Here is a 26536-nt window from a genome sequence, read left to right as displayed (position 1 = left end):
CCTATTAAACATTAAAAGCTTCCCTAAACAGGGCTGCCTTCAGATGTCTTCTAAAAGTCTGGTAGTTGTTTTTCTCTTTGACATCTGGTGGGAGGGCGTTCCACAGGGCAGGCGCCACTATTGAGAAGGACCTCTGCCTGGTTCCCTATAACCTCACATCTCGCAGTGAGGGAACTGCCAGAAGGCCCTCGGTGCTGGACCTCAGTGTCCGGAATGAACGATTGGGGTGGAGACGCTCCTTCAGGTATACTGGACCGTGGCTGTTTAGGGCTTTAAAGGTCAGCTCCAACACTTTGAATTGTGCTCGGAAATGTACAGGGAATCAATGTAGGTCTTTCAAGACCGGTGTTATATGGTCTTGGTGGCCGCTCCCAGTCACCATTCTAGCTGCTGCGTTCTGGATTAGTTGTAGTTTCCGGGTCACCTTCAAAAGTAGCCCCACATAGAGTGCATCCAAGTGAAAGATAACCAGAGCATGCAGCACACTGGCGAGACAATCTGCGAGCAGGTAGGGTCTCATCCTGCATACCAGATGGAGCTGATAAACAGCTGCCCTGGACACAGAATTGACCTGCGCCTCCATGGGCAGCTGTGAGTCCAGAATGACTCCCAGGCTGCGTACCTGGTTCTTCAGGGGCACAGTTACCCCATTCAGAACCAGGGAGTCCTCCACACCCGCCTGCCTCCTGTCCCCCAAAAACAGTGCTTCTGTCTTCTCAGGATTCAACCTCAATCTTTAGCCGTCATACCTCATGACACAAGGTATGACTGTACCAACTCTTCCCACTGTTGTGGGCTCATTTCTCTATGTCTCTCAGTGAAGCGCAACAACAAGCAACTTCTGCACATTCCCATCTCCCCTCTAGTACTTTGTATGCAAGCTCCTCTCAGAGTCACTTCCTTCCTGCGTTTATATTTCGCAGCAAATGTTGCTGGCTTGTTTGCGATGGGAAAATATGCACCAACACTATGCATTAAAGGTTTTTTCATCTGCTAATATGAGCCAGAAACACCATACCCACGAGTGAGCATGACTGAGGTCTTGCACACTGGAATATTGTGACAAAGTTACTCATCTCCGTCTACCTGCTCCCCTGCGGCAAGAGAAAGAGGAGGCAAGCTAGCCTTGAGTGCGAAAACAAAAGAAGCATGTTGGGACTAAGACATTTTGAGGGAAGCCTCTGAAAAATGCTTTTGGATGGCTGCCTTTGGAGTAGGGACAGTTGTGTCCCGTCCCCGTCCCCCCCGGTCTGGCACTCAGAACTCTCCGCAGGCCACACCTCACAGTGGCTTTGCTCCCCACCCCCAGTATATTTTGCCTGTCTGGAATGTGTTCTCGAACTCTGGTAATTCCTCTTTCCACTTGCTCTCTGTATCACTGAATACCAGCACCATGGGTTCAAAGCCAAATTTCCTCAGATTTGTTTATCTGGTTAACCAGGCCTACTTAGTTCAGCTTTCTGTTTCCCATAGTAGATAACAAGATACTTCTGGATCTGTATGACCCCCCCATCTCCTCAAACAGGTCTAAGGGTAGCTGAACTAGTGCAGACCCTCCAGGTGTCCCTATTTTCCAAGGACAGTCCTACAAGGAGAGGGGGGTAAGGTGGTTGGGCCACTACTTTTGATAGGATTATTTCTTTCTCATTCATATTTATATTCTGCATGCAAGGCTGCTTAAAATTACAGTAGTACCTCGGGTTAAACACTTAATTCATTCTGGAGGACTGTTCTTAACCTGAAACTGTTCTTAACCTGAGGTACCACTTTAGCAAATGGGGCCTCCTGCTGCCGCCGCACAATTTCTGTTCTCATTCTGAAGCAAAGTTCTTAACCTGAGGTACTATTTCTGGGTTAGCGGAGTCTGTAACCTGAAGTGTCTGTAACCTGAAGCATCTGTAACCCGAGGTACCAATGTAATACTAAAACTGTAGTACTAAAACTAACCATCAGCAACTGTCTTCAGTATACAGCTCCTGACCCCACCCCAGGACACACATGCAGAGAAAGATCAAGGCCAGATTTGATCTCCAGCTTTCTTTTCCGAGTGCCAGCCCTAGACTGGTGGCTCTGAGGCATCGCCAGATATTTCCTTGACAGCTAGATGCTGCTGCTGGAGTGTGAGGAATTTAAAAGAGGTTTAGACAAATTCAAGGAGAACTAGGTGATCAATGGTTCCTGGCCACAATCGCCAGGTTGTCTCTCCACGGGGCTCAGGTCCTGCTTTCTGGCGTCCCCCATTAGACATAGTTGGCCACCATGAGAGCAGCATGCTGCTCTAGATGGGCAGTTTGGCTTGACCCAACAGGGCTTTCCCTGTGTTCCTATGACAGCTGCTGCTCTGCACCTAGGCTTGGAAGCACTTGGGGAGGGGGGGGGAATCAGCTGCGGCCACTTGTTCCTCTTAATTGCATCCTTCCCCTTCTGCCATTTCTGTGCTAAGGTTTTATGTTCTCAAAGCAGCTGCTGACAAGGCAGCTCATTCCTCTCAGCATCTGGGAGGGTGTGTGTGAAATCATCAGCTGCTAATATCTGGGGCACAAGTGAAACTTTGCACAAAGCTGCTTGTTCCCAGAACACTCAGGAAGGACTTTAGCACATGGCTGAATGTTTCTCTACTTTGAATCTGAACAGGTGCCTTGCCACACCGCAGAACGCCAGACACACTTCAAACATCCAACAGCAACAACCACATTGCAGCAACTGCAGAGGTGCCTGGACAGAGCCAGCTGCACAGATAAGCAAGGGGGGGGGACAATGCTACAAAGCGTAACTGCAACTACCTCCCCCACATATGAGTTCTATATCTTGTTTTGCAAAGCATCAACACTTGCCCCAGCAGCACACACTGCTAAGCTGTTTCTTGAATCTTGACAAAAGTAATTGGCTGCTGCAACTTTTGTCCAAACACTCATGCGAGCACAATGGCTCTGCAGGACCATGGACTGGATGCATAGAGAAGGAAAAGCTGCCTCTGAAAATTGTGATTGGCTGCAACTATACACCACATAAGCTGAAGGTGGGGAAGGGCTGCAGCTCAGTGGCAGAGGGTCCCAGGTTCCATCTCCAATGGCATCTCCAGGTAGGGCTGGAAGAGAACCCTGCCTGAAAGCTTGCAGATCGGCTGCCAGTCAGGGGAGACCAGTGTTTTCCAAACTGCTTGGTTTTTGGACTACAGTTCAATCATCCCTGACCGTTGGTCCTGCTGCCTAGGGATGATGGGAGTTGTAGTCCAAAAACAGCTGGAGACCCAATTTTGGAAAACAGTGGTATAGACCAGGTCGAGGCGACGTGATAGAAGTTTATGGAACTATGCGTGGCATGGAGAAAGTGAAAGGTTTGTCTCCTTCTCTCATAACATTGGACCTAGTGAACACCCAATGAAGCTGAATGTTGGAGGATTCAGGACAGATGGGGGGGGAGTGCTTATTCACACAGAACTGAACTAGGCAGGCCATTGGCCTGATCCAACAAGCTCTTCTTATGTTCTTATGAGGTAGATGGGCCAAAGGTCTGACTCTGTATCATAGCTGTCAACTTTTCCCTTTTCTTGCGATAAATCCTATTCGGAATAAGGAAATTTCCCTTAAAAAAAGGGAAACGTTGACAGCTATGCTCTGTATCAGGCAACTTCCCATGTTCATTCATGGGTAAGCAAACTAAGGCCCGGGGGCCGGATCTGGCCCAATTGCCTGCTCAATCCGGCCCACGGACAGTCTGGAAATCAGCTTGCTTTTACATGAGGAGAATGTGTGCTTTAATTTAAAATGCATCTCTGGGTTATTTGTGGGGCATAGGAATTCATTCACCCCCCCAAAAAAAATAGTCCACCCCCCACAAGGTCTGAGGGACAGTGGACCGGCCCCCTGCTGAAAAAGGTTGCTGACCCTGATATAGATAGATGGTGGATAGATGATAGATAGATAGATAATAGATTGAAAATACCTAATTACAAGTGCAGAGTAAGAAAACACAAAAAAGAAGAAGAAATAGTACCAGTGTATGGGGGGGGGAGCCAGAACAACAAAAAATTATAGACTTTTTTAAAATTGAATTTATATACCACTGTATAACCAGAGGTCTCAGAGCAGGTCACAGAAAATTCACAATATATAAAATAAAAACAATAATCCAATAACAACCCCCCCCAAGAGTCGCATTTTAAAACGGTACAGGATGTTGATCAGGTCAACCAAAGGCCTGGTTTAAAAGGAACATTTTTGCCTGGCGCCTAAATGTATGTAATGAAGGTGCCAGGCGAACTTCCCTGGGAAGAGCATTCCACAGACGGGGAGCCACTGCAGAGAAGGCCCCGTTCTTGTGTTGCCACCCTCCGGACCTCTCGAGGAGGAGGCACACATTACCAAAAAAATGTTATTGTAGTTAACCAGATCTTATCCCAATATAGTAGTTATAAAAATGAATTCCAGCTATCATTGAATTTGTCCATAGCAAGTCTACATCTGTATGCAACTTGTTCACATGTAGTGAGCATGAAGGAAGGTGCATTTTTATTTTTCCAGTTCATCAATACTTATATTTTTGCTGAAATAAGGGTGCATAGAAAGGGGAAAGGCTGTACTATGGGGTGAGAAAAAGCAAGTAGCGGAGGTGGATGCTAGCGGAGTCCTAGGCCACATGTCCTTTTCTTTTCTTTTCTTTTCTTTTCTTTTCTGATGTAACATAAATCTGGCTGCTGTTATATAGAGATCTTTATTTGGATAATTTTTATAAAAGATTTCCCCCACTCCCGATACATTTGTTACAATTATTTTATGTCACAGCAGAGAAAAATTGTGCCTGCCTGTCAAAACTCTTCAAAATCATGTTGCAGCCACTGACTGTTAGGCAGGAAGGAAACAAGTCACACTTGAGCTGGAATGAACATTTGCATCTGAGGTTTTGTATCTATGAAAGGGATGATATGAATCACCCAGCCCCAACCTGCCTGTGACAGCCTCTGGCCTCTGTTTGCTTTGCAGATCAAGCTTGTTTTGCCATAAATTACTCTGAATATTTTATTTTTAAAAAAGGAGCTAAAAGCACAGTCTTGTCTACAACTCAGCTCAGCTGGGTGGGATGGGATTTGATTGGTCCTCAATTCCTGTACAGCAGAAAAGCACACAATTGCAGCTTGTGGGAGGTGGGAGGTATCTTATCATGGCATTGCAACATTTGTACACACACAGGACTGCCATTGTTGGCATCCGTCTGTCTTGCAAAACAATGGAGTGCACCTCTGGGGGCAAAGTCAACTGCTGGAGAATCACAGTGCCTGCTGTGCCTGCAGAGACCCTAACTTCTGCCTTCTGCATTGTCTTTGCTGTGTTAGCAGCACCGAAGTGACCTTCCTGGGGAACAAGCTTGGGAAGTGTGTCTAGAGGTCCTGGACTGCCCAGAGGACAAGACCCCCCCCTTTCAGCCTCTCTAGTGTGGTCCAAAGGAAAGCAGAGCAAGACATTTGGCACCAGCTTGGCTGCAGGAGTTTTGAGAAGGAGGCATACAAGGTGCCACCCAACTGTCTTAGAGTCTCCACTCTTGTGTAGGGTTCACTCCTTAGTCTTCTCTTCTCCTGAAGATGTCCCACACAGATAGCAATAGCAAGTTGATAAATGGGGCTGTATACACACCTTGCATTTAGAGCACATGGATTCCTCAAAAGAATACTGGGAACTCTAGTTTGTTGAGTGTGCTGGGAATTTTAGCTCTGCGAGAGGGAAACTGCTCTGGGGGTGCTTCGGGATTTTATCTTTGTCGCCAGAGGCCCATGTGGCCACAGTGGCTGGGACTAACTTCTACCAGCTTCAGCTACAGCTGTTTCTCGATCAGGATAGCCTGAGCACTGTTGTGCATGCACTGATAACCACTGGCTGGATTACTATAATGTGCTTTACAGGGGGCTGCCCTTGAGGTTGGTCTGGGAGTTGCAGCTGGTGCAAAATTTGGCAGCTCAATTGCTCATAAGTGCAAGATATTGCCAGCATACATAGGTGACATCTCCCTGGGGCTCTGGGTGCCCAAGCACCCACAGATTTCCCCATTAAGGGGCTAAGCAGAGGGTGGCAGAGGGTGTTGGGCACACTGCAGGGCATGTACATGCCATGTTAGGCTGCCTCACTGCCTTCCACCCTACCAGACCAGTAACACCAGTAACAATTGCTTTGAGAGGATATATAGTATGTGCTTGGTTAAGAAACAGGAAGTGAAAGGAACAATTTGCAAAACAACAGTGAAATATTTAACAAATGGAGGAAGTTGTAAGATGTTGAAAAATGGCATGAGCCCAGAGCAGAGTCTTGAATTTCCTTGCATTGAAGCATCAGAGTTTTTGAAGCTGAGAAATAACGTTCTCAGTCCTCAGCTAGTGAGTTATGGGTACCTTTGATGTGCACCTGCCATTCCAAAGTTTTGATACAGGTAAAAATGGTCACAATCTAGGCACTGTATGTGACACTGTGAAGTCCCACTGGTTTCAACGGGAAAGAGTTAAGCATGCACTTAGCTCCCCACTGAAACTGGGGATGTGTGAAACTGCTTGCCTGGGGTTGGAATGAACCTGATATGTAAACACATAAAATAAAATGAAACCAATTAATTAAAGTAAAATAGCTGGAACCCTTACAATATTAAAACTGAGCCCTCAGAAAACTCTGAACCTGGCTTTCTGAAATAAGCATTGCAAAATAAGATGTGTTGGCAGTGCTTTTTTCCTAAAAAAATATTTAGGAGTACTCTCATTTCCCTACTCATATTGAAATACTGCCCCTCAATGAGGCCAAACTTAGATTCACAAAATATTTAGGGGTATGCATATCCCTGCGTCCCCCCAGAAAAAAAGCACTGTGTGTTGCTATGTCTGCAATGGAAAAGAGTCCTGCAATTAATGGGCAGTCATCACAAATGGTACCATGATGAACTAATTCATTAAACTTGTTAACTACTTGCTCCATAAAAGGTATCCCAGTGAGTTACAATGTATTTAAATCATAAGCATAAGTAAAAAATACATTCTAATATAAACACACTCCCACAAAAACACTTGCAGTTCTTTTTGCAGTACCCATCTACAGTGGTACCTCAGGTTAAGAACTTAATTCGTTCCGGAGGTCTGTTCTTAACCTGAAACTGTTCTTAACTTGAAGCACCACTTTAGCTAATGGGGCCTCCTGCTGCTGCCACGCCGCCGGAGCACGATTTCTGTTCTCAACCTGAAGCAAAGTTCTTAACCTGAAGCACTATTTCTGGGTTAGCGGAGTATGTAACCTGAAGCGTCTGTAACCCGAAGCGTCTGTAACCCGAGGTACCACTGTACTGCCTAAGAGCAGCAGAAACAGCAAACAACATCACCACAGTCTATTAAAACTTTATTCTGCATTCATTGTGATTTGCTTGCACAAAGTTGATGTGATGTCATTTATTCTGATTCGTTTACAAGGCAGTTTTATGACAGTGAGCATTCATCCTATGCTCATCCTGATTTTCTTGTGTGGTGTTTAAACATCTTTCCATTATTCATTCATCCCACAGTTCCCAGTGCATTTCTCCAACACTTTCCAAACTGCAAAAAGCACACACATAGTCAACTTGTTGTGCCAGGACTGAGAGTGTGCTTTAATCTATTCTGTATTTTGGAAAATGAATTGTCTGTCTGTCTGCCTGTCCCTCTGTTCCTTATGGGTTTGGACGCCTCTTGAGATATTGTCACCAAACTTGCCATGAGGGTCCCTGAGGTGGTGGTAGCGGTCTTTGTTTGCCATTTGGGTGCCAGGCACCATTTTGAATCAAGCTGGTGTACCAAAACATCACTTTGGTGTGACTTTGCCCATTTTGTGGCATAGGTTTGGCTGCCTCCCAAGGTATAATCACAAAACTTGTTATGCAGGTTCCCAAAGTGGGGGTGGTAGTCTCCATTGACATTAGGGTGCCAGGTGCCATTTGGTTCAAAATGGTGAACCAAAATGAGACCTTGGCATGACTTCATGCTTTCAGCATGATGGGCCCAAACTCACAAATTGCCCTGGCCTTTTGAAAATCGCAATATTTTTTGGTTTCTACAGATTCCCCAGGCAACACCAGGCACTCCCCACTCATCTAATCTAATTGCATAAACCTAAAGCTTTATCCCACAAACTACTGATAGTTCTGCAAGACAGGGGAGACCGACAAACAATGCTGTTCCACTCTGTGGTGTGGCAGGCAGGGCACCTGTGGGGGAACTGCCTGAGGTGGCTGCTTCACCTTGCCTCATGGGTGTCCCAGCTCTGCTGGTCCAATGTCATACCAAAGCATTTTTTGCTTCCGGTTTAGTTTCTGAACCCTATGTGTATGGGCAGGTCTATGCCACATGAAACCTGCCTGCTGTAATAGAATTGCCTCAGTTCAAGATGTCATGCTTCTACCTTGCTTTGGTACCAACCTTTTGTTTGGTTTGGTGTTATGTTATAATATTGAAATGGCAGTGTGGGAGAGGTTATGGAATGTAGTTTCCAGGGTACAAGTGGTCGCCCTGACTGATCCGAGCACCTTGTCCACATCCTTGAGCCTTACTAAAGGAAACTCATCCAACATAACTAGTCCTGTGCTCTGGACGCCCTTGAGATTCATCTGCTGTAACAGCAGGGTCAAGTTCCAGGGGGATGCAAATGACTTTGTCCTCAAAATGCTTTGCAAACAAGTCACAGCGAGCTGCTGTTGGTTCTGTTCTTTCAGGCCAGACTGTAAAAGGCCCTGTACTACCCCAGAAAAGCCCATAGTGCTGACATCCCATGTACAGTGGGATTAAATAAAAAATCCAGTTTAGCAGTCATGTGCATCTCATGCACACATATCCCATGTTTGTTTCACATGCCACACAGACCCCTATAAACAGCTGCAAACGGCAAATATGCACACTCACATGATCTCCATATGCATGAGAACATAGATACAGGAGGCATACAGGGAAAACTTCCTTGTGACAGAAATACTTAAAGTGTGTTTAATTTTAAAATCTTGCCTCATTTTAACATGCAATTGCATTTAGCATATATTGTTTGCAGCGCCTGATGATTCCCAAGGGGTCAGTCCGTGAAACTAACTCATGCGGGCTCGGCTCCCTCAGCTTCGGAGTCACCGCTAAGAGTTGAGCAACCACTAATTCTACCTGGGCGGGCAGGCCTGCCTCCAATCCCCGCCTCTGGAGAGTAACAGACATTCCTTGCCACCGAATCGCCTCCCGGATCGGCCTTGATGTGCGGGCGCTCGGCCCAATCCTTCCTCGGCTGAGGGGCGGACCCCGGCGCTTGAAGAGCGGGTGGGGGAGCGGGAGGGCCGAGCGATGCTCCTGGGCTGGGGAGGTGTCTAGGGAGCTGGGAAGCGCCCGCGGTGCCAGTCGGAGAGCAGAGCGCGAGCGAAAGAGGCAGTCGAAGAGCGTAACGCACAACTGTGAGTGTCCCCGCGAGCGAGCGAGGCCGGGGGTGGGGTCGCGCTCGGGGGCCCCTTTGGCGCTGCAACTTTCCCGCCGGCCGCTTCTGGCAGAACTTGGGGAGCCTTTCCGCCCCACCTCCCGCAAGCGAAGCGCACGTGCCTGTATTAGTGGCGCCTGCCTCAGCTTGTGGGGGCTTCGCCCGCCCTGCTTCCTTTGGGCCACTGGCCAGGAGGCCGGGCTGGGCAGCAAGAGCGAGGCCAGCTGGGAGGATGGCCTGCTGTAGGCGGGGGTGGGGTGCTCTCCGGACTCTTCCAGGGGGCTGCTGCAGGGCAGGGGGCTTGGGGCGCCAGGCGCGCTTGCTCTAAAGAGAAATTCTCCAAGGTAATGCCGCCAAAGCACTCTTGATCCTTGGGTTGGTTGGGGCGGCGGCGGTCATGCTTTCCCCAGAAGGGAAAAATGCTCCTGAGAGAGAGAGACGGACTGACCAGGACTGCTGCAATATGCAACGGGGCCTCTAAGCTCGATGGCTTTGAAAGGGCGCGTGGGTGTAAGAGAAATTAGTGCCGGAAGCGGGTGGTTGGTCAGTCGCCGGCAATTATTTGCGGTGGCTGCGCGGGGCTTCCATGTTCAGGGGCAGTCTACCTCTGGATACTTTGACCAGATGGGCCGGTAGACCAAGTCAGCGCTTCCTGTGTCCTAACGCGTTTCCTCTGCAAGACTCCCGTTTGCAAGGACTCTGGGAACATGCCGGGAGTGTCTGTACGTCCCATTCCAAAAGGGCCTTTCAGACTACCAAACTTGTCGCACGTGCTTGAGAAAAGGGGGGCGGCGTTGTTTCCTAGTTCCCATCTATGCAATGGAAAACTAGTGTGGATGCTCATTGCTCCTGACCACTTCCATGTGGGTTGCATGTTCAGTACTAAGTGCATGTGAAGCAGCATGAAGTGTGTTGGGAGAGGAGCTCACTCGCCCCCGCCCCTCATTTCCCCCCAGGTTATCTGCTGTTCTTTATGGGCACTCCCACAGCACACATTTCCACTAGGCTTGACAGACTACCAGGCAGAGCTCTTAGCCTTGCAGGTTCTTTGGGGGAGGTGGAAGAATGTGCTTTAAAGAACTGGTGCAGATGTGAGCGCGCCTGCTCTTGCCCTCCCCCTTTCTTCTGCAGCTGGCTCCTTGGCCCCACCCTTTGCAAGACCTGCATGGGTGGCTACTCAGCAGCCCAGTACAGCAGCCCAGTGGAGGCTACACTAGACAGAGAGGGAGTGGGAGAGAGAGCCTCTTGTAGCATCACATAGCTTAGCACACTGGACTCTTGCTTCTGATTCGCTTGCTGCTGATTCTCAGGTGAGTGGAAAGTTACAAGCTGCCCTGCTTCCAGCCATAGGCAGGTGGTGCCTCTGCATTTCCAACCTGCTTGGTTCTACCACTGAGAAATGTAGTGCACAGGGCAAATGCTGGCTGTAAGGTTAATTTTGGGGCCCTCTGTTCAACGGACATAAAAGCAGCTGGCAACAGTTTGCACGTGGGCACGCTAAACTGCCTGGCTGCACGTGGCCTTCCGCCTGCTGCCATTCAAGGGGGTGGGTGTGAGCTGCAGACCTTTTTGAGTGAATTGCAGACATTTCGCATGTCCCAGTGACTAACTGGACTGAGCTGCGTGACTCATTGACTTTTCCTATGTTCACCAATCTTTGTGTGTGAGAGACACATTCCAAAACTCGCCTTTCTTCTGCTTCTTCCCCCATCTCAACTTGCAAGTGGCTCCATATTCCCTGGGGGAAGTGCTGAATGGGGAAGAGTATTGCAATGCACTTCGCAGCTGCTCCATTTCCAGGCTGTGCAGAGAGAGGCAGAGTGTCTGTCAGGAGCCTCCTCACCTTCCTCTTCCCTTCTTCAGCTTCAGACAGAGCACCCTTTGAGTTTCAAATGCCTGGTTTGATTCTTGGGATCTCCCCTTTGCTTCCCTTCATGTGCCACACTTGATCAAAGGCCCCCACTCGCGAATAGGCAGGTATGTCCCCCAGAGAAATGGATGTACTTTCTCTTGACTTGACTTACCTATCATTTCTGACGGGAAAGCCCTGCCCTCGTGTGTGCCTTGGCATCAAAACACGTGCTGGTGTAATCCTTAAGTGGACATCAGGTATTTTCAACACGCCTTGTTCCATGCTTTGGCCATGTACCCACCATAGACTTAAAGCATATTTGATGCAAACTTCCCCTCCCCCCCGATCCTGGGAACCGCAATTTAACCATTGTGGAACTGCATTTTGCAGCAGCCTTTAAAAGAAAAACCAGGGACGCGGGTGGCGCTGTGGGTTAAATCACAGAGCCTAGTGCTTGCCGATACGCAGGTGGTGCTGTGGGTGAAACCACAGAGCCTAGGACTTGCTGATCAGAAGGTCGGCGGTTCGAATCCCCGCGACGGGGTGAGCTCCCGTTGCTCGGTCCCTGCTCCTGCCAACCTAGCAGTTCAAAAGCACGTCAAAGTGCAAGTAGATAAATAGGTAGCGCTCTGGCGGGAAGGTAAACGGCGTTTCCGTGCGCTGCTCTGGTTCGCCAGAAGCAGCTTAGTCATGCTGGCCACATGACCTGGAAGCTGTACGCTGGCTCCCTTGGCCAATAAAGCGAGATGAGCGCTGCAACCCCAGAGTCGGTCACGACTGGACCTAACGGTCAGGGGTTCTTTTACCTTTACCTTAAAAGAAAAACCACCTACAGTTCACAGGATTCTGTTGGGGAAATAATGTGCCTCAAATGTGGTGTGAAAACAGGTGTAGCCTTACTATGGCTGAAGTTTCTAATTTGTTGGTGTCACCCCAGGTTGCTGTTGCTGCTGTTATCTGAGGTTAGCACACATTTATGACTGTTGTGAACTGGGTTGTGGGGGGGGGGTGTTGTGGATTTCAAAGGGGGCAGGCCATGGAGGCACACAGAAACTTGCTTTGGGGCTCAGGGACATATAAGACTTCACTTTAGAAACAAACAAACAAGTTTTCTAACTGTGTTGTGTTTTGAATTTCTGTGGTATTAAGGAACTAATTTCAGCATCACGCCTGAGTTCTTTGTGATAATGGTCTCATCCACAGCATACCTTTTAAAAAACTCATATTTCACTTTAGGTAAAAGGTAAAGGACCACTGGACGTTTAAGTCCAGTCAAAGGCGACTATGGGGTTGTGGCACTCATATCGCTTCGGGCTGAAGAAGCTGGTGTTTGTCCGCAGACAGCTTTCTGGGTCATGTGGCCAGCAGGACTAAACTGCTTCTGGTGCAACAGGACACCATGACAAGTGCCAGAGCACACAGAAACACCATTTATTCCACTAACAGTCATGGCTGCTAATCCTGAGAACTGTAGTACGTTGAGGGGCGCCAAGAGTTGTTAGGAGACCCCTTATGCAGCTACCTATGTTTAGCACCATTAACACGCTACAGTTCCTGAGAGACTTGGAGGAAGTCTTGTAACTGTTAAAGTGGTGTAACAATGCCTTGAATGTGTTGGTCACAACAGATGTGACCAATGCTGATTGAGACATTTCATCTGGATTCCCACGTTTGGTTTGCTGGTCATCTTCTTTTTAAAAGGCTGTTTGTATTATTGGGAGCAAGTCACTGACAAAAGAACTTGGCAGCGTTTGCAAAAACTCTTGACACAGTGGCACACGCCTTCCTTGCATCCGGTTTGGATTACTGTAATGGACTCTGCATGGGGCTGCCTTTGGAAAAGAGCTTAGAAACTCAGCCGGCTCAAACAGCTGCTGCCAAATTGGTGACTGGGAGCTTATACGACTCCCTTGTTACAGCAGATCCACCGGCTCCCAGCCTGTTTCCAAGTGCAATTCTAACTGCTGGTTAATACCTATAAAGCCATTAGGTGCAGGCTGTCTGAAGGACCATTTTCTCCCATACAAACCTGCCCAGGCTCTGGGATCTTCAGGGAAGAACCATCTCTCAGTCCCACCACCCTCAGAGACCCACTTGGTAAGGACGTGAGAGAGGGCCTTCTTGGTGGCTGCTCCCAGACTTCGCAACTCCCTTTCTAGAGAAGCTAGACTGGCTCCCTCCTTGTTGTCCTTCTGCTGACAGGTAAAGCCTGTTTCATTCTGTCAGGCTCTTGGGAACTGACTGCATTTTTTTAAAAAAAGGAAAGGGCTTTTAACAGTGCCGTGCTGTTTTTATTATCAGGATTTTAATAGATTAGGTTTTTTTTTAACTAGTAAATTTTAATTAATTAATTAATTGGTGTAAACCTTCTTGTGTTCCAGTCAGGGCAAAAGGTAGCATGCAGATAACACAAACAACTCTGGTACTTGTGGTGCAATATGACTTAGTGGTTGCTGTACCATAAACCTGAAATACCCTCTGTCTACCTTCTTGCCCCCCTCCTTCCTTGCCTCCCCTGCAACTCCAAAAGTGCTGCCTCTGCCCCTGCAAGAGTGTGGACATGAAACTGCTGCCACCTCTCTTTTAACATCATGCCTCTCCTCTTCCGCTAGGGATGCATCAAACCTTTTGTGTTAATACTTGCAACTATAACAGTTTTTTGTAAAGTCAAATCTTAAATCTATTGCCTTTGTGTGTGTGTGTGTGTGTGTGTGTGTATAGCAAATCCATTAGAACATAAATGTATTGCTGGATCCATCCAAACTAGTCCAGCGTCCTGTTCTCATAGTGGCCAGCCAGATCCCTATGGAAAGCAAACATGGAGGACCTCCGCGCAACAGCAGTTCAAACAACAGTGGAGGGAGAACAAAGCCACTAAGCAAGTAGCCATTAATAGCCTTCTCCTCCATGAATTTATTTAAATCCCCCTTTAAAGCCACCCAAGTTGGTGGCCCTCACTGCTTCCTGTGGGAGGGAGTTCCATAGTTCTGCCATGCACTGCATGGAGAAGGACTTCCTTTCACCTGTCCTGAACCTTCCAACATTCAGCTTCATGGGATGTCCACAAGTCCTAATGCTGTGAGTGGGGGAGGAAAACTTCTTCTTTTGCACGAACCTCGATTTTCTTTGTTGCTCTTCCCCCCTCCTTTCCCCCCATTCATTCCTTCACAGGGTCCTATTTTACTATCACACCCTGATATCCACATTCCTTGCTGGAAGGCACCACACACCTCATCAACCATTTTTGGGGGTTGCTGGGGGGCAGTTTGTGGCATAACCGAAGGACGCCCCCCCCAAGCCAACCATGCTTTCTCCACCAGTAATTGGAGGAGGGGGCGCATATTCACTCTGACAAATAACCTCCCACTGAACTGACACAGCAGGAGGAGAGGAAAGGAAGATTTAACCTCCAGGCTGAAGCCTGGCTGCAATGAAGATGCACATCCCGGGGATCCTCCTTGCATCCCTTTCCTCTCAAAGCACATGTGGCTCTTATTAAACTAAAGCACTCTTCAAAAAAAAATATTGAGAAGCCCTCACCCCAGCATGCTTTGTCTCAACTTCTTCCTCAAACTGGGGGTTTCTGCTCCTGCCATGGGGCCCCTCATTTGGAGATAACTGCACTTCTGCCAGATAAAGTCTTCTCTGAATGGGCTGATTCATTAAGATGAATTGGCTTGCAATGGGTCTGGCTGCTCAAGGCTCCCTGGGGCAGTGACTCCAATAGATACTTGCTTTGTTGAGCCTTTACTGCTGCAAAGGGAAGCACTCGTGGGCATCCATGTGGTGGTGACCCTTCTGATTTTCACTTAGCAGCTCAGAAGCATCATTGATTCACTATTATCTTTTGAGAACGGTAGCAGTGCTTTTTTATTGGAGAGAATGCGCAGCCACACCCTAGCTCCAAGATGACTGTTCTATTAGCAAAGACAGATCTGTGCGCTAGACAATTTCTCAGACTGGCGTCTCTATCTCTCCACCCCGTCCCCCAGTTTTAAGAAGGCATTGAAAGCATCTCTGGCTTTCCTGTCAAATGCCAAAACTGGCACAGTTTCAGAGACATTATACGCCTAAGGTTAGATGCTGAGCTTGTGATGAAGATAAAAACTAGTTCGTTTTGGGTACTGAGCTGATGGGGTTGTATATCAAAACATTGAAATATGAAATTAAGCATTATTTACAGCAGGTTGAAAAGTCCTCTGGGAAATTTGCTACCTGTGTTTTAGAACTTTCATTCTTTACTCTCCCCAACCCCAGAGTATTATTTATATATCCCCAAGCAAACACCACTGAATTACAAGATCAAGTTGCTGTTATATCTTGCATAATCCCAGTGGAATGTGGATGTGCAACCCAAACTCAGCTTCCTGTTGTTTTTTGTGGGCTTTTCTTTCTCTTTTCTGCAGATAAAAGCTATTAAGTGCAACAGATGTCACAGGTTTTTAACATTTTGGAGGCAAGAATCAGATCTCTTTTCTCGCATTTGAAATAACACACCGAGAGAATTGTCAGTATAAAAGCAAAGGTCACCATAGATATTAGGGCTGCAGAGAATTCAGTGCAGAGAAACTTAAAAGTTTCAGTACAGAGACTTTGCCTCAAGGAAAACAACATCAGAGAAACTCAAGCCTATAATCGTGGGCAAGGATGTGGAACCTGTGGCTCTTCAGATGTTGGGATTACAGTTCCAGTAATCCTTGAGTCCATTGGACATACTGTCTGAGGCAGTTGGATGTTGGAGTCCAGTAACATCTGGAGGGCCAAAGATTCCTCTATCCCTGATCTTAGGGCTCCTATAGTTCTCTGTATGTCAAGACATAACCGGTTTCCTCTCTGTGCTCAGGGGATTACTCCATTCACTCAGTGGAGAGGCTTAGTTGGTGCAGCATGGGATTTTTGGATCTCAGATGGATCTTTTAGAAGGGAGCCAGGGATGCTGCTACTTGTAACAAAGCTTTTAGATTAAGTCTGGAGGCTGAAATCTTGTTCTCCATTCTCGTGTATAAATTAAACTTGCAAATGAACGCTGACAGGATTCCGCCCAATACTGCTTTGCTATTAACAGATGGAGGAGCCATTACTGCATTGAAGCATTGGTTTAGGAATGATTGCACATAGCGACTGATGTGCATAATTCCAAGGATACTTGTCAGATTCCTACAGCAGTTCTATAGCCCCCTCTGCACCATACCGGTAAAGCAGTATCATGGCGTCCCACAAAGAATTCTGGGAGCTGTAGTTCATTGAGGGTGCTGAGGCCCCTATTCCTCTCGCAGAGCTACAGTTTCCAGATAATTTTAATGATCAATCCTTTTTCCCAGGGAACTCAAGGAATTGTAGCTTTGAGAGGGGAATAGGAGTCTCCTAACAACTCTCAGCGCACTTAATAAACTACAACTCCCAGGATTCTTTGGGTGGGGAAAAGCCATGGCTGTTTAAAGTGGGATGCTTCTTTAAAGTTCAGCTAACCAGTGATCCATAACTGAGGTATGGGTTGGAGGGCAGGCAGGCTGCATGGGAGCCCCATGTATGAAGACTGGGAGCTGAACATAGCATTTGAAATATACCATCTCAGGTAGTTTTTATTTATTTATTAGATTTATATACCACCCTTTGTCGTAAGATCTCATGGTGGTTGACAGAATAAAGAAGAGAATAAAAGCAAGTAAATAATTAAAAGCAAAACAGCAAAACAATAACCCCCACTTCCCACAGACATATTTGAAAAGCTATAGAATATTAATAAGCCCAAGGCATGGTTGAAGAGGAATGTTTTTGCCTGGCACCTAAAATATATATAATAAAGTGCCAGGCGAACTTCCCTGGGGAGCCACCGCAGAGAAGGCCCGTTCTCATGCTGCCACCCTCTGGAGCTCACGAGGCCCTCAGATGATGAACAGAGTCTGGGACGGTTAATATTGGGAGAGATGGTCCTTGTGGCAAAAAATAGTGGCTCTATGCAGTTCCTCATTCTTTATTGACAAAAATCAGATGTGGAATATCAGAGGATACTGTTAAATGCAGCTAAGGCTGAAAACATTTTCCTGTCTTCTTGGTGTTTTTAAGAGAGCCTATGGAAAACTTGTAATTATAAAAAAGAGTCAAATTGTCCTATTAGTCAGTTATCTGTCAATGAGCGGGCTTTAAAAGGGCCACTGACTTCACTTTGGAGGACACAACCACCTGACTTCAACATGAAATACCCCCTTGCAAAAAATTTGTGTTTTCTGCTCAGACCCACACTATATATTTTAGAGCTTATGGCTGGGAACTTGAGTTTACCCCCACAGAGCCACAGTTTCCAACAAATTACAGGTCCCAGGATTCTTTGGGGAAAGCCATGTGTTTTAAATGTTTGGTGTGGATGTGACCTCACTTGCACCTGGGGTAAGTTGGGCGCTAGAGTTGCAGAACTGTAGAACCTCCCAGTCCTCTCCCCCACTGCTGCTCCTCCTCCTCTCTCTCTTCCTCGCTCCCTCTCTCTGGAATTGTGAATGTAGCTGTAAGCCAAGGTGCAGGAAGTGCAGAGTTTTCATTTTGCTGCATTCTGGCTGTTGATTCAACTGAGCATTTAATTTCCTTTACAGGAGCCGAGGTGCTCATATGAAAGGGGGTTATGCTACATTTCTTTCAACCTCCCTTCCTGTCGCCTCTGAAAGGATCTGTCTGCTACTGTGGCAGCTTCCAGAAGCTCTGTGTCTGCGTTTGCACATGTGTGTTTGTGTGAGTGTTCACATTGCAAACAGCTGTATAAAGAATCTGGAACTTCAGGCCACACAAGAATGACTATACTGTAGTGCTAACAGGAATGTTGGTTCAAATCCTACCACCGCCACTGCTGCCCCAAACTTTAAAGCTCACATGCTTTGGGGAAAGGCAGTAACTTGGCCTGACCAGCTTCAAAGGGTTGTTGTGAGGCTATAATGTCACTGCGAGGTTGTAGTGCAAATTCAGCCAATTAATTGGCACCAAAGTCTCTTATTTATTTATTTATTTAGAGCATTTTTTAACCCTGCTCATCTGCCAAAACTGTTCATACAGCAGCTTCAATGCAGCAAATTAAAATAAGACAGCCTTTTTTCGTAGAAGAGTCCCTTTGGGCAGATGGACGCATTTACAAAGCTGTCAACAAATCGTAGCCAGTTTTGTTGAGTATGATATAATGCTTCTTCCAAGCCTAATTTCACAGAGGGGAGGCGGCCCTTCAAATATCAAGGAGGGCATCTTAAGGGTGCATGTTATTGACCATGGCAAAATACATGGCACAAAAGGGATGGGGAGAGAAAGGTTGGCAAGCAACCCCAAGCACCAGTTCTTAAAGGAAAATAAGCAATTCTCACAATGTTGCAGCTTGCAGTTTTCTGCTTTCTTTCCAATGTACAGTGGTACCTTGGGTTAAGTACTTAATTCGTTCCGGAGGTCCGTACTTAACCTGAAACTGTTCTTAACCTAAAGCACCACTTTAGCTAATGGGGCCTCCTGCTGCTGCCGCGCCACTGGAGCATCTGTTCTCATCCTGAAGCAAAGTTCTTAACCTGAAGCACTATTTCTGGGTAAGTGGAACCTGTAACCTGAAGTGTATGTAACCCGAGGTACCACTGTATGTTCATTTCAGTGGGATCTCCAGGGCAGTGTTAGAAAATAGCCGTTCTGCAACTGGTGCGGTCCAGTTGTGACAACATGGAGCTCTCTGGATGCCAGGATGGCGACTGGGAAAGCCAAATGCCATTTAGAGAAGGATCTGAAATATTTTCCTTGGAGCTTGAGTTTGTTTTATACAGTGGTACCTCTGGTTACGTACTTAATTCATTCCGGAGGTCCATTCTTAACCTGAAACTGTTCTTAACCTGAGTTACCACTTTAGCTAATGGGGGCTGCCGCTGCCACTGTGCCGCCAGAGCACGATTTCTGTTCTCATCCTGAAGCAAAGTTCTTAACCCGAGGTACTATTTCTGGGTTAGCGGAGTCTGTAACCTGAAGCGTCTGTAACCCAAGGTACCACTGTACTGGATTGTTTTATTTGATGTTTAAATGTGCTGCAAACCACTTTGAGATTTGTTCTTCAAAATATAAAGTGGCATAGAAGTGAGATGAGCAATAATAATAATAATAATAATAATACCCCACTGCAGAAAAGCACCTGCGCATTCCATTATCACAACTGTACTATTTGGCAATTAGATTATATACCAGAGTATCTAACACTGATGCAGGGTGAACAGATGTAATAAATGAATCTTCTGAGAACTGCTTTGCTCCGTGGGTCTTGGAAGGGTGAGGGGCACCTGTTCAGATGTAACTTTTGCCCAGCTCTGAAATCCTTAGCACACATTGTGGGATGATGCTCAGTATGCGTAGCAGTTGTCTGCCCATATGTTTCATAAATCCTCAGCTCCACAGGGTGAGCTAGCTCCCTGGCTTAACCCTACATGAGGAGTTCTCTTCCCACGCATCCCTTTCGAGCAAATGGTCCCAGAAGTTATCTTCTTTCCCCTCCCCTCAGCAAATGTTGCAGACAGCTGCTTTGTGATATACATGTGTCAAGAACCCGCAACACACGCTACCCAGCAGCATATGCTAGCTTGCATTCTTTCTACACCATCTCTGCAGTAGTGTTCGCAAATGATTAATCTGGAAGACATGAGGCTCTGAATTAGTAACTCGGAATGCTGCAGAACTCCAGGAACATTGGAGACGGCAGACTTAAAAAGATGTAAAGGCCCCTATCCACTGAGCCTGCGAATGAGTATTTTATGCAGGTAGAGTAGTCTTGTTTCACTTTACCTTTAGCCTTCACATCCTTGACCAGTGAAAGCTAAATCAGTGGCTTCTGGCCACGACGGCTATGCTCTGTCTCCATGGTTCGAGGTAACATGATTCCCAATACCAGTTTCTGGAAACCACAAGAGGGGAGAGGGCTCTTGTGCTCTGGTCCTGCTTGCAGGCTTCCCATAAAGGACATCTGCTTGGCCACTGTGAGAACAGGGTGTTGCAGTAGAGGGGCCTTTGGTCTGACTCAGCAGGGCTACTCTTACATTCTAACTAGGGATGGGCGATACTAGGTTCTCAACACTGTGATGTATCACCAGCTGAGCATCATGATGATGTTGAAAAGGAAGAAGCACTGGTCCTCGTCCTGCGAGGCACCAGGGTGAAACTGCTACCACCCCTGCTGCTGCTGCCAGCATGCGGAGGGAGGAAGAAGGGCCACTGGCTCCACAAGGCACCGGGCAGAGCAGGAGGAAGGAGGCAATCTGCCCGCTTGGCTGGAGAAGCAAGTCTAGGCGCCAGCTGACTGGCAAGCGAGATACCTGCAATATCTGGGTCAAACGCTATCACGATCTGGCCCTCAATCTGATCCTGGAAGATGTATCAATACATCGCCCAGGCCTAGTGCTTACTTGTCTCTGTGGAATCAGGCTTCATTTGAATGTGCTTCACAGGAGTAATTCAGCTGTCAGAACAGGAATCATTCCACCTAACATGCTTAAGACGAAAAATGTTCAGGAATGGAGAACTCTGCAACAACTTGCTGTGGGTTCCTGTCTTGTTGAAGGTTTGCACACTGTTCAGGTGCTGCTGCTGAATACTTTTTAAAAATGAGTTTGTCTGGGATGTAGTCAGTGAGAATTCTGGCGGGCCAGTTGCTTTTATGGGCTTTTTGAAAAGCTTACTCATAGCTGCTGTGCGCAGTCCTCCAGGAACTTCCCCTGTTCAAGGCACATTTGCATAACCAGGAATTGCTTTAAATGGATTAAATCCCATGTGTCACTTGCTGTGTCTCAGTCATGAGCATTGCTGTCTGGTGACCTGGCTTCCTGATAGCCTTCCTCGCTTTCTTATGTGTGGATAGTGAGGTCATTGGAGCAGAGGAAGCTGCTGTGTACCATGTTCAGACCATTGGCTTGTCTACTGGCAGTGGCTTTCCAGGGTTTCAGGCATGGGCTCTTCCCATTCTCTGTCCTTCCTGGCTTGAATCCTCGACCTTTACCACTTGAAGATTGCTGATGGTCATGGTGGACCACTTTTCTCCCTGTTCTGCCAATTGCAGCATGTTTTGCTAGATGCCAAATGATTCCACAGAATTCAGATGGTAATACAATAAAACACGATAGAAGAAATAAAAGATTTTTTTGGGGGGGGTGAGATCGGGAGAGAAATGTCTTGTTCTGGGGGCTTCGGCACCCTGCGTGGTAAAGCCTTTGCTTCCCTTTGCCCCCAGCCTTCCTTTCCTCCTGCCCTCTTCCAGCAGCACTACTGCCACGTGGGCAAGTTTGGCATGTTCCACGGGACATACTTGACCAGTGAGGTCCTGCTGCTTGTGAACTGGGTGGGGCTGATCGACCCCACCAACAGGTAAGGGGGTGGGGCAGCATCTTGGCTTACAAGCTGAGCATTCACCACTGGATTACAACTCCTGCATTTGTTACCTGCAATTTCTGCGTTGCAAGGGGTTAGAGTAGATGGCTATTTGGGTTGCTTCCAACCCTACTGTTCTATCATTCAAAATACAATTAAAAATCAGTATGAATTTTTAATGCAGACATGTGGTGGACTGCCTGAGTGAAACTCACACAGTTTGGGAGCCCCTGGTATAGCACTTAACATTAGTATACTGGTTATAAAGAAGTATGTAAGAACAGAACTGCAGGTCATAATTTTAGAAATGGCAGTAAAACAAAATGCAAAATAAAACAAAATCACACAGTTAACAATCCAGTATTGAAGAAACTCAGGAGCAGTGGGGGGATTGGTTTTCAAAATTAATTCATATGTTGTGCACATGAATTGTGCTAAGCCTTTTGGGATCAAACAAGAAATACATTTTAAAATAACAATAAAAAGGGGTGGTGATTTCTCACGGCAATGTAGGAGTGACAATTTAAGCTTTCCACATGTCAGGATTGCTTTTCTTAAGCGGATGTAGTTTTCCCTTCCCCTGTCCATTTAGCATCAGCTGTTGGGTGTCCCTGTGTTTCATTTCTCCAGGATGGAGAAACATCAGACTCTTGAGTAAACAAGGATGATTCCATTTGCATTTGTGACTGCTGCCTCTGAGAGAAACCTTATGTACAGATTTCTCCTGTCAACACATGGAAAATGTGACTCTGCAGGTGCACCTGTCAGATTTGGTTAATTTGTGACATGCAGCTTCAATATGTTGCACGGTGGGCAGAATACTGAACTCCTAAGCCATGTATTCAGTTAAACACAAACCCTAAATTGAACCTGCTTGTTTGTCTGACTTGTTTGCATGCAAGTTCTTTCCTTAATTATGCCAGGTGGTTAATGCACCCAGGTATTGTATGCACAGAACTATGTACTATTGGATTGTGGATGAAAGTAAGTTTCCTTTCAATCTCTTTCTGTTTGGAGCTCGGTAGAGGAAATAGCATCATCCCAGAGATGCAGTATATAAAATCTGGTACGTGTGGCAGGGGCTTTATACAAGTATGAGGAAGCTGTGTTCTTTTCTGCTGTCTGAGTATGTGAATTAGCTGGGCATATCAGTAGCTTGGAAGGGAGGGCAAAAAGAGCGAGAAAAGAATCAAACAATTTATAGAAGCTGTTTTGTTTAGGCTCACTCTGATGTCCACAGGAGACCAGATGAGTTACTATTTGCAAGCCTCCTGTATAAATGCATGGGAACATTGTTTGCCCTGGTTTTAAATAAAATTAAATGCAGATTTTTCTTTTTGTTTCTCTTCTGGAGGAGTGGTATGTGTCTATATGTGTGGGTGGGTGTTTGAAAAGAAAGTACAGGATCCCAAGAAAAAACAGCAACCCACCATGCTCATTCTGAACTCCTGCACTGCCCACCTTCCTTTAGCCAACAAATACAGAGGGCGAATGGATTTTCCTCCCAGTTGATTATCCTGCAGATGTTATTGTATATTTAAAAACCTCAAAGAAGTGAGGTCACTTTCCCTAAATAACAGAAGATGTAGATCTATAAATAAAGGTTGCCAGACATTGGTCTTCTGAGAACATAATAGTTATTTTGGCCTCTGCTAGAGTCTGAGGCACACCCAGATTTGTGTTATTGCAAAAAACCAAAAAACCCTTTCCCCATAAAGTAAGTAGCCATTTACACTGTGCCGCCATATCTGCAGAGGATTCTGAGCAGCATGGATTTTAACTTTTTTTTAAAAAAAACTGAAGAACATTTGGAGCTTTTAGACTGAGGTAACTCAAGGAGCCATGTTAAACATTAGCTGTTTCCAAGCCATTCTGCAAGCTTCCAGGTAATTTTGGCCAGCTAGTTATCAGCAGGTGTTCTCTGCTCTGATGTATTTTTCCTTTTTTATATTTTTGGAAGAGGGTATGTATAAATGGGAAGTTTAACCCCCAACAAAGTGATCCCTGAATTGATAAGGTGGGTCCTAAGGACTTTGCATTAGATTCACCAGGAAGCTGAATGGCCAAAACATCCCAGAAGAGCCATCTTGGATAGACTGTAGTCCTGCATTCTTTTCCCAGCTGTGGTCAACCAGAGATGACTTTGGAAAGTTGGCAAGCAAGGCATATCCTCCTGTTCTGTCTGTGTCCTCAGCATCTGGCAATCAGAGGCACCCTGATTTTGTTCCTGAGTGTTAGAGGATGGGAGAATTAAAAACTGGAACTTACATCCAGATACCAAGCAGAGATAAAATGATGAGTAGAGAGTGAAATCTTCTGTTCTTTTTCTTGGAAAAAAATCTGGAATAAAATCCAGCAGTGCAGCAGGAATCCTCACTATTCAAACTGATAATTTATGTTTAGTGCTCTCTTCTGGAGGCTGAGTCTCTTAACCATGCTGAGACACTTCTTGGAATCCACTGCTTTCCTTCTGGGAGATACCCAGGAGAAGAAAACCAGGTTCAAAACAAACAGTAGCTTTAAAAGGGGCTAGTGGATCATTTTATAAACAATTTCAGGAAAAGGAACTGGAAATGTTTCAGACCGTTTCCTCTTAGAATAGGCTACTCTGAATACTTGGTGGTGGTGGGAAATCCAATGAGAAAGTTCCACGCATGCATGTAGAGTCATAGAATTGTAGAGCTGGAAGGGACACCAAGGGTCATCTAGTCCAACCCCCCCCCAGAACGCAGGAATCCTGCCCATCATATATTCAGAAACTGATGCATACATTCTGTGTTAGCCTCTGCTTCAAAAGAAGTCAGCTTCTTATTATTAAAGTTGATGCTGCAATAATGGTTAAGGAAATAAGAACTTGTTTATACCATTTGTCCATTGAGTCCAGTGTTGTCTGCTCTGACTGGCAGCTTCTCTCCACAGTTTTGGGCAGAGGGATCTTTTCACATCTACTGCCGCCTGATCCTTTTCTAACCTGAAGATGCCAAGGGTCGGACCTGTGCTCAAGCCCTGAACTACTGTCTTTACCCATGTGCCACAGGTGGGATGTGTCTCAGTGGAAGCCTGGCCACAGGGATAAAAAACCTGTTCATTTTTATCACCTGCTTCTCAGAGACCAACCAATGAGGTGGTGATCTTCTTTGTACCCTGCCAGTTTAGACTGAGGGTGAAGGCTGGCTCCCATATTTTGGGAGAGGGGAATTTCTAGATGTCAAAAAGTAGCATGTCAGGAGTAGGATAGATTTAGCACCCTAATAGCTCTCATGCAGTATATATATTTGCTCCAGAGTGAAGCAATCCAGACCAGACAGAGGTTTTCCACCTCATATTATGTTTATGAGAACTGGGCTTTTGTTTTACTGTTTCTGATTTCCTAGTCCCAGCTGCTTTCCTTCTCCCTGATCATTCACTTGATTGATGGAACTGTCTAAACTTGTCAATTTCACTCTTAAGGCTTAAAAAAATAAAATTACTGGATGTATTGAAAAGCAGGAAATGCCCCCTTTCAAACATGTTATGTGGGAACTGTATTTGGTCAACTTTTGCAATATAAACTTCTTCCTGCATCAGATGCAGACATCGTTTGTCCTACAAAGATAAGGGAGATGTGATTTCTGATATGGTTTCACTGTTGTGACTGGATATAAGAATGGAAGGAAACAGCCTGCAAATGTATACTGTAGTGCTCCAAAGGTCATTCCTATGCCAGCTCACTCTGGAAGAGTCAACTGTTTATTTTTCTACCTTGTTTTTCTTTGCTTGGGAGATCTTACTTTGGAGAGAGAGAGAGGCACACACACACACTTCTGCAAGCAAGTGGTGGGTACCTGCTCAGGCAGGTAGCCTCTTAGAAAGGTAAACACTCAAAGCAAGAGCACAAAATCTGCCTTCTGCATAGCCTGTTACAGAAAGAGTCTGTTAATGCATTTCCCAACTCCCTCCTTTGTTGCACAGTTGCCCTCCTGTGGCAACTGTCCTGACTCATCCAAAGGCATAGCTACGGCCCATGGTTCTCTTGCTCAAGATGATTATAGTAATTTGCTTTCTGCTTAGCAACTTAATGAGGCTTTCTGCCATCAGGTCATTTTCCTTCTTCAAACCCTTATTGAGATGTGTTGACTGTGTGTGACTCTTCACTTAGATGTTTTCCAATTTGGTGCTTTGGTGGGGAGAACCAACAAGTTTGGGGGCTTTAATTCCACCTGTGATTTCAGCTAGAATGTCCCCTCTTTCAGTTATGGTTGGGAGATATTATTTCATTCTGTTTGGTGCCATGGTTGGCACTGCTGCTGTCCCGGCTCTTGCAATGTAATCTTGAGATGTGTGTGCCAACGACCAGTGGAAAAGAGGGGTGCTACTCAATGTCTTCCCACTGTAGGGATGCTTTGCAAAAGCCTTTGCCTACTCTGTGGCTTCCAGACATTTTGGACTACAACTCCCTGTGCTGGCTGGGGCAGATGAGAGTTGTAATCCAAAATGTGAAGTCTGCCCGGTTGGTGAAGTCTTCTGCACAGTATTTCACTCCTTTGTTTATATATCCTGTCTTTTTTCCTCCAAGGAGCTCAAGGTGGTGAACAAGGTTCTCCCCTTCCCCACGAAAACTCTGTGAGGTAGGTTAATGAAGACGTAAGATGGAAAGAGTGCATGGGAGGAGCATGCCTAGCCCCATGTGATAAAATATTGGCTCTGACAAGTCTGGGTTGAAATCACCACTCAGGTATTCCATGGGACGCTGTCTTGTAATGGGCAGTGGTGTAGCGTGGGGGGTGCAGGGGGGGCCGGCCGCACCGGGTGCAACATCTGTGGGGGGCGCGCTCGCACTGGCAGCTCTCTGCCCCTACTAAAATCCACGGGTTAGGGGACGCAAATTACTTGCCTTGCCCCG

General features: G+C 46.4%; 1 protein-coding gene across 4 annotated transcripts in view; it reads left to right on the top strand.

Moving 5' to 3' along the window:
* The first annotated feature begins 9255 nt into the window (after positions 1 to 9255).
* PLS3 (plastin 3) overlaps positions 9256 to 26536 on the top strand; it is a 69772-nt gene continuing 52491 nt past the window's right edge. For 2 of the 4 annotated variants that reach the window (XM_083595422.1, XM_083595423.1), the window contains exon 1: positions 9359 to 9423. The gene's annotated coding sequence lies outside the window, so the exon portion shown is untranslated. Of the gene's footprint in view, positions 9424 to 10574; positions 10754 to 26536 lie in introns of all 4 variants that reach the window. The other 2 variants (XM_083595420.1, XM_083595421.1) reach the window with 2 other exon arrangements.

The sequence above is a fragment of the Podarcis filfolensis genome (assembly GCF_964270895.1).
Source record: "Podarcis filfolensis genome assembly, chromosome: Z".
NCBI classification, from domain to species: Eukaryota; Metazoa; Chordata; class Lepidosauria; order Squamata; family Lacertidae; genus Podarcis; species Podarcis filfolensis.
Note: the sequence above shows the minus strand (reverse complement) of the source record. Positions and strands in the feature narration are given on the sequence as shown.